Raw genomic sequence first — 9274 nt, forward strand, 5'->3', positions numbered from 1 at the left:
TTTTTCTTTGCTTAATCCCTTCACCCTTCTGACCCAGTTCCCAACCCCCTCCCCTCTGACAGCTGTCAGTCTGTTCTCTGATTCCATGAAATTGTCTCCAGTTTTTTTGTTAGTTTATTTTGTTCATTAGATTCTGAATATAAGTGAAATCATATAGTACTTGTCTTTCTCTGACTGGCTTATTTTACTTAGCATAATACTCTCCAGGTCTACCCATGTTGATACAAAAGGTAAGATTTCCTTTTTTACAGCTAAGTAATATTCCATTGTGTAAATATACCACAGCTTTTTAATTTATTCATTTACTTCACTCATCTGCTTGGGATGCTTCCAAATCTTGGCCATTAGATACACCCCTATGTTCCTTGCATCATTATTTAAATATGCTTTCTTTAGTCATTTCATTTTTTGTATCATTTTCTTTCTCTCACTCATTTATTTTCAATAGTTTCTATATTTCAGGTTCACTAATATTTTCATCTGCAGTGTCTTATTTGTTGTTAATCCCATTTAGTATATATTTTTTAATGCCACACTTTGTAGTTTCATCTAAGTTTAGTTTGCCTCTATATTATGTGACTAATTTTTTAAAATATATGATACTTTTATAATAACTGTTTAGTGTTCTTACTTATTCTAACATCTTTGTCATTTCTGAGTCAGCATTGCTTGCATGTTTTTCTTTTCATTATGGATTCTGCTCCTTTACCCAGTGGTAAATTTTGATTGACAGCATTGTAATTTTTGCCTGTCGGGTGCTGGGTATGATTGTATTTCTATAAGTATTCTTGAGCTTTGTTGTGGGATGCATTTAAGCTTTCTTGGAAACAGTCTTATACTTTTGGGTGTTGATAGTAAGATTTGTTAGGTGGGCCTGGAACAGTAATCTCGGACTAAGCATTCCTCTCTACCAAGGCAAGAACCTGTTAGTAATCTGCCCAAGTGTTCTTGTATTGCAGGATTTTTGAGTGTGTCTGGTGGGAAAAGGCACTATACCTGGCCCTTCAGCGGTTCTCAACCTGTGGGTCGCGAACAATGAAAATACATCCTGCATATCAGATATTTACATTATGATTTATAACAATAGCAAAATTACAGTTATGAAGTAGCAACGAAAATAATTTTGTGGTTGGGGGTCACCACAACATGATGAACTGTATTAAAGGGTCGCGGCATTAGGAAGGTTGAGAACCACTGCATGTGAACACCAGATACTAGTTTCTCTAGCCTTGGGTTAGTTTCCACACATGTGTGTGCTGAATATTGAAGGGAGATTCTCTGTAGTTGGTAGATCTCTATAGTTCTCTGTGAAGCTCTTACCTATCTAGTAGGCTGTCTTGCAAAGTCTAGTTGGCTTAATACACTCAACTTTGTCATCTCAACTTAAGGAGTCCTGGATTACCCAGATCTCTCTCTCCCTGCCCTGTGACTGAAGAGGCTACTAGTAAGCTGAAGCATTAACAGGAGTCACCTCATTTGTTTCATGTCTTTCAGAGATCACTCATTTATTGCATGTTCCAAAGTATCTTGACAACCATTGTTTCATTATTTTTTCCATGTAAAAATATTTTTATTCATTTTTAGAGAGAGAGGAAGGGAGAAGAACACACAGAAAAAAAACATCAATGTGAGAGCAGAACATCAACCGGCTGCCTCTTGCACACAACCCACTGGGGGATCAAACCCACAACCTGGGCACGCACCCCAAGTTGGAATCGAACTGACAAACTTTTGGTGTATGGGATGATGCTCAACCACCTGAACCACACTGGCCAGGGCATATTTTCCCCATTTTTTGTTGGTAAAACAAGAGGGTAACCAAAACCATTGTTACTCTGTCTTTGTAAAATGTAGAAGTCCACCTGCAATATGTAGATAATAATAGCAATGTGGTACTTAATGTAAAGTGCCTGGCAATTAGTAATTATCAATTAATATCACATCCTCCTCCTCCAGTTGCTGCTGTATTATTACTACTGTAACTGTTATTATTACTACAATTTAACTAACAACATTGGCATCAAAATTTTTTCTTACCAGGTTATAACAGAACTGGAACAACCTCTACTGAGAGGTTATATTTTAGGGCTTATCTGAGAGGTAGAATGAATCTTTTAATCTGAGCCAAAGTGAACTGATTCAGTAGAAATCACTGCACCATACAGCCATGATTCCTCCATTGGTCTGAGAGATCACTTAAAAAGTTAGCTCCCAGTTATATGGCTTCCTCAGCAAAGTTTATACCTTATTGTTTTCTCCCATTATCTTATCCCAATGTCTTAGAGTTGAGAGAAGTGGAATAGGAAAGGGAGCTAACATCTATCGAGGGCTCATAGTATACCAGAAAGTCTGCTAGATGCTAAAATGGCTATTTCATTTAATTTTTAAATGTTAATTTCATCAACTATAAAATGGAGATAATAGCATTAATCTTGCAGTGTTCTTATGAAAATACATTCTAGAAATGTATAAAGTATCTTGGATAGTATTTGGCATCATTGGTGTTTAATACATTTTATCTGTTATTATCTTAATAAAAATCCTACAATGTAGCTAGTGCTATTGTTTCCTTTTTACTCATAGATAACCGTTATTTATGTATGACAACACATGGAGCCAATATCAGACCCACAGTGAATGATGACTATTTCTAAATGCCATTTACTCATTCATTCATCAGGGATTTAAGGTCTTTCCATATTCTAGGCCTGTAATAAGCACAAAATACAGACAGGTAAATTTATAAGCACAGTTAATATCATAGGAACATTGACAAAAATGTGTGTGGAAGGGACTGACTTTACATGGTTTTGGGAGAGGGTATTGTCACTAAACACTTCAGTTGAAATAATTTTGAGACATGTTAGTGTTTGTCCAAAGAAAAGTGCATTCTGAGTAGAGGGAATAGCATAAATAAAAGCCAAGAAACACAAAATTGCCACATCATTAGTATATATGGAATGTAAAGTTCTAGTAGGGCTCGGTGAGAAAATGATCTGGAGTAGTAGGTTTTTGGTGCCAAGAAAGGAGTCAAAATTTTATCTCATAGGCCATGGGGAGCCATTGAAGGATGGAAAATACCAAAGCCAATTTCACAGCAATATTTCACAGCAATATATTAATCTTAAAAATGAACATATTGCCATGGTAACAAGTCAAATAGTACATATTTAGGAATGAGGGACTTAGTTGCATGGTGTTGGTAGTTGATAGAGATTTTCATACTGCTGTCAATGTAGTGGAATTTTCTCTTGATGAGGATAATATGAATGGATGTTCTTAATTTGTAACAGGAGATTGTCAGTGAGCAAGTTTCACTTCAAGGTCGGAGAGTAGGAAACCAGAAACTTGGCATAGATTCCCCAGATCCCTGAATAAGAAGAGGTTGAATCTGCAGCCTCAGTGCCACTGCAGTGGTCTCAAGTTCAATTTCTATCAATAAATACCCTATCAACTCTTGTCAAAAGATTCAAATCCAAAGCTTCTCTGGGGGTTGTGCAATGGGGTGGTTTTTCATTCTGATTGATCTGTTAACCAACTCTCTAAAAATTGTTGAGAGATGCCAAAATGGCGGTGGAGTAAGTGGAAGCTACACAGACACACTCCCAGGATCAAACTGGAAATATAACAAAAATATAGAAAAACCACCCCGAAAAATCAACTGAAGACTAGCTGAAGAGAATCCTGATAACAAAGGAAGGAAAGAGGGGACTGCATAGAGACTAGTAAGAAGGGCAGAAGCACGAAAGGGCTGGCCGACTCCCACAGAGAGCAGCTGAAGTTCTGGAGGGATAGCTCAGCTGTGCGGGGTTCCCACTGAGAATTCTGGGGTCTAACCCCCAAGCTGTGCTCTCCAGCTCAGAGCACCAAAACTGAGAAAGGTTCCCACATGATATCTGGCTGCAAAAAGCAGCAGCGTTGCTGTCTGCCAGCAAGAGATGGCTGGAAATGCAGGAACCCTCTAAAAGGGACGACACAAAATTTTGTGTATAGCCACTCACCCGGGGCTCTGGCAGAGAGAGGGCAGAGTGGACTGGAACTGTGTGAGCAGAAGCCAGGTGTGGGGGCTCTGGGGTTAGAGCTTGGAGGGCAGCCATCCTGGTTTCCTGTGCCGAGTCATTCCCTCACCGTGCAGAGGACATCTTTCTCTGGTGAATCTTTGCTGTCCAGGCAGTTTTTGCCTGGGGAAAGGCAGTTGCCTCACCCTGTTGGAAGATCTCTTGCCCTACTCTGTGGCCAATAGCCTGAGGCTAATCAAAACTAAGTGTCAGTGGGACTGCAGGCAGAGGCTGGTCTCTGGAGGCTTTGAGTCTACCTGGTCTAATTTTGGGCCTAGAGCTAGGAAAAGCAGACCCTGGTGCATATCTTGGTCCTTTCCAAAGGCACCCAGCCCAAGCAGAGGGAGCCACAAGCTGTGGATTGCTGATAGCTTCAAACAGGGTGACAGTCACAAACAGCATTTAACATTGCCCTGCACTAGAGATTGGACTTGTAGCAGACCTACCTAATACGCACACACAAACCCAAACAGGCAGCTAAAATGAGGAGACAAAAAAACAAACGAATTGAAATGAAAGAACAAGCGAATTCTCTAGAAGAAGAACTAAATGAAATGGAGATAAGAAATTTATCAAACATAGAGTTCAGAATAATGATGACAAAGATGCTCACAGCATGAGAAAAGGCATAGTAACTATGAAGAATGAAATAGCACTAATAATGCAGTGGAAGGAATACACAGCAGATTAGGGAAAGCTGAGGATTGGATTAGTGAATTAGAAGACAAGGTAGAAAAAAAATCACTCAGTCAGAGAACCAAAAAGAAAAAAATAAGTAAAAAGCTGGAGGACAGCTTAAGGGAGCTGTGGGACAACATGAAATGTAACAATATTTGCATCATAGGAGAGCCAGAGGGGAAGAAAGTGAGCAAGGGATAGAGAACATGTTTGAAGAAATAATGGCAGAAAACCCTTACCTGGTGAAGGAAAAAGTCACACAAGTTCAAGAGGCACTCAGAGTCACAAACAAGAACCCAAACAGACTCATGTTCTGAGACATCATAATTAAAATGCCAAAAATTAAAGACAAAGAATCTTAAAGGCATCAAGAGAAAAGCAATTTGTTACCTACAAAAGATGCTCCCATAAGGCTGACACCTATATCTCATCAGAAACTCTACAGATAAGAAGGGAATGGCATGAAGTATTCAAAGTAATGAAAAGCAAGGATCTGAAACCAAGATTAGCAAGGCTATCATTCAAAATAGATGGTAAAATAAAAACCTTCCCAGATATAAAAGGCTAAAAGAGTTTATCACCACCAAACCAGCATTATAAGAAATGCTAAAGGGACTGCTGTAATGAGAAGAAGAAATAGAGAGAAACCTAGGCATAAAGAATTAAAATGGCAATAAATAAGTACCTATCAATAATAACCTTAAATTCAAATGGATTAAATGCTCCAATCAAAAGATATAGGGTAGCTGAATGGATACAAACACATGATCCAACTATATGCTGTCTACAAGAGACCCACCTCAGAACAAAAGACTCACACAGCATGAGAGTGAAGAAATGGGAAAAAAATTTCCATGCAAATGGAAACAAAAACAAAAAAAAAGCTGGGTTAGCAATAGTCATATGTGAAAAAATAGACTTCAAAATGAAGGCCATCACAAGAAGACAACAAAGGTCACTACATAACACTAAAGGGGTAGATTCAACAAGAGGATATAACCCTGGTAAACAAATATGCACCCAATACAGGAACACCAAAATATATAAAAATACTTCTAGAGGATTTTAAGGGAGAAATCAACAGCAATACAGTCATAGTAGGGACTTTAATATCCCTCTGACTTCACTGGATAGATCTTCCAGACAAAACTTAGCAAGGAAACAGAGACTCTAAAAGACACATTGGGTCAGATGGATTTAATTGACATTTTTAGAACATTTCACACCAAAGCTGTGCACATGGGTCATTCTCAAAGACAGACCACATGTTAGGACACAAAACAAGTCTCTAAAAGTTCAAGAAAATTGAAATCATATCCAGCATCTTCTCATATCATAATGGAAGAAATTAGAAATCAACTACAGTAAAAACACTTAAAAACATTCAAACAAGTAGAGGCTAAATAGCATGTTATTAAACAATGAATGGGTTACCAAAGAGATCAAGGAGGTAATAAAAAACATCCTGGAGAAAAATGAAAACAAACACACAACAACCCAAAATCTATGGGACACAACAAAAGCAGTCCTGAGAAGGAAGTTCATAACACTACAGGCCTACCTCAAAAAAAAACAACAAGGAAAATCCTATATAATAAAGAGCTAATATGCTAATTAGACCAGACAGCAGAACGACCTGCTGGAAGACCAGTGGGCAGGGCCGGGGCCAGTGAGCCTGCACCGCCAGGCCAGCCATGGAGGTCCCGGCGCCTCCTCTTCCACAGAGGTGGTGGGTGAGGCGGTGGTGCGGGCCGGTCCAAGTTCTGGCACTGTGCCTTCTGCAGAGGTGGCTGCAGGGGAGTGGGCCTAAGCTGGCAGGTGGACATTCCCTAAGGGGTCCTGAACTGCAAGAGGGCGCAGGCCAGGCTGAGGGACCCCCCTGAGTGCACAAATTTTCATGCACCAGGACTCTGGTTAATAATAAGCTATTTACCCCTACAACTTAAAGAATTAGAAAGAGAACAAGAAAAGCACAGAGTAAGTAGAAGGAAGCAAATAATAAAGATTAGAGCAGAAATAAATGACATAGAGGCTAAAAAAATACAAAAAAATAAATGAAACCAAGAGCTGTTTTTAAAAAAAGATAAACAAGATTGATTAACTGTTAGCCTGACTCATCAAGAAACAAAGAGAGAGGACCCAAATAAAATCAGAAACAAAAGTGGTGAAGAAACAACTGACACCACAGAAATACAAAGGGTTGTAAGAAAATACTATGAACAACTAAATGCAAACAAACTGGACAATCTGGGTGAAAAGGACAAATTCCTAAAAAATATACAATCTTCCAAAACTGAATCAGGAAGAATCAGAAAACCTGAAAAGGCCAATAACAACTGATGAAATTGAAATACAAAAATTCCCAGCAAACAAAAACCCTGGTCCAGATGACTTCAGAGGGGAGATTTACCAAACCTTCAAAGAAGAACTAATACCTGTCCTCTCAAACTATTCCAAAAAACCCAAGAGGAAGGAACACTTCCAAGCTCTTTTTATGAGGCCAGCATTATCTTAATTCCAAAATCAGATAAAAACACTACAAAGAAAGAGAATTACAGGTCAATATCCCTGATAAACATAGATGCTAAAATTCTCAACAAAATATTAGCAAATCGCATCCAGCAATATATTAAAAAGATCATACACCATGACCAAATGGGATTTATTATAGGGATGCAAGGCTGGTACAATATTCTCAAATCAATAAACATGATCCATCACATAAACAAATTGAAAGACATAAAAAATCACATAATCATATCAATAGATGCAGAAAAAGTATTTGACAAAATCCAACACCCTTTTTTGATATAAACTCTCAGCAAAATGGTAATAGAGGGATCATATCTCAACATAATAGAGGCCATACATGATAAACCTACAGCAACATCACACTCAATGGGCAAAAACTAAAACCATTTTCCCCAAGAACAGGAACAAGACAGGAATGTTTTCACCACTCTTATTCAACATAGTACTGGAAGTGCTAGCCACAGCAATCAGATAAGATGAGAACATACGAGGTGTACCGGTTAATAATGTGAATTTTGTAATCAAAGAAAACTTGATAATTTCAAGAGAAACATCAAAAGTGCTTTATTCAAAGTAATGTTCATTGCTAGCTACGCATTTCCCCCATCTTTCAGGTAATTTGTGGATACCGTCCCAATAGAACTTTTCTTGTTTTGAGGCAAACCATTCAGAGATCCAATTTTCTACTTCTTTGTACGTTTTGAAGTGCTGCTCAGAAAGTGCGCGTGCCATTGATCAGAACAAGTGATAATCTGAAGGAGCAAGGTCTGGTGAATACGTCGGTGGGTTAATACTTCCCAGGCAAGATTTTTTAACGTGTCTTTAACTGGTTTTGAAGTGTGTGATGGTGCATTATCATGAAGCAAAATTATTTTGTGGTGTCTTCTGGCACATTCTGGTCATTTTACGATCAAAGCGTGGTTCAAATTGATTATTTGTTGTCAATAGCAATCAGTATGAACGGTTTCACCTGGTTTTAGAAGCTCATAATACACCACACCTTCCTGATCCTACCAAATGCAGAGTATTGTCTTCTTTCCGAAGCGATCTGGCCTTGCAGTCTATGTTGATATTGACCTGGATCAACCCATGATTTTGTGCATTTGGGATTCTCAAAATAAACCGACTTTTCATCGCCAGTCACAATTTGATGCAAAAAAAGACTTTCTTTTGTGCCGTTGAAGCAACATTTTACTAATGACTTTTTGGTTTTCCATTTGTCTTTCGTTCAGTTGATGTGGCACCCATTTCCCTTCCTTTAAAATCTTTCCCATTGCTTATAAACTATTGGAAATTGTTTGCCGAGCAACGTTTAATCTTTCTGCAAGTTGTTTTTGAGTTTGACATGCATCTTCATCCAATAAAGCTTGTACTTGTACTTGGAAAAGTATAGGATGTTGGAAAAAGAGATAGAGGAAGATATAAACAAGTGGAAGAATATATTGTGTTCATGGATTGATACAATTAACATAATTAAAATGTCCAAAGCAATCTACAGATTCAAGGCAATCTCTATTTCAAATACCAAAGGCATATTTCACAGATCTAGAGCAAATACTCCAAAATTTTGTGTGGAACCAAAAAGAGACCCAGAATAGTGGCAGCAATCTGTTTTTTTTTAAACAATATTTTTATTGATTTCAGAGAGGAAGGTAGAGGGAGAGAGAGATAGAAACATCAATGATGAGAGAAAGTCATTGATTAGCTGCATCCTGAACACCCCAAACTGGGGATCAAGCCTGCAACCCCAGCATATGCCCTGACTGGGAATCAAACCCTGACCTCCTGGTTCATAAGTCGATGCTCAACCACTGAGCCATGTCGGCTGGGCAATCTTGAGAAAGAAAAACAAAGTTGGAGGGATCACAATATCAGATATCAAGTTATACTACAAAGCCACTGTAATCAAAATAGCCTGGTCCTGGCACAAGAACAGGCAAATAGATCAATGGAACACAACAGAACCCAAGAAATCAACCCAAGCCATTATGCTCAATTAATATTTG

Source organism: Myotis lucifugus, unplaced genomic scaffold (genome assembly GCF_000147115.1).
Source record: "Myotis lucifugus unplaced genomic scaffold, Myoluc2.0 scaffold_343, whole genome shotgun sequence".
Taxonomy (NCBI): Eukaryota; Metazoa; Chordata; class Mammalia; order Chiroptera; family Vespertilionidae; genus Myotis; species Myotis lucifugus.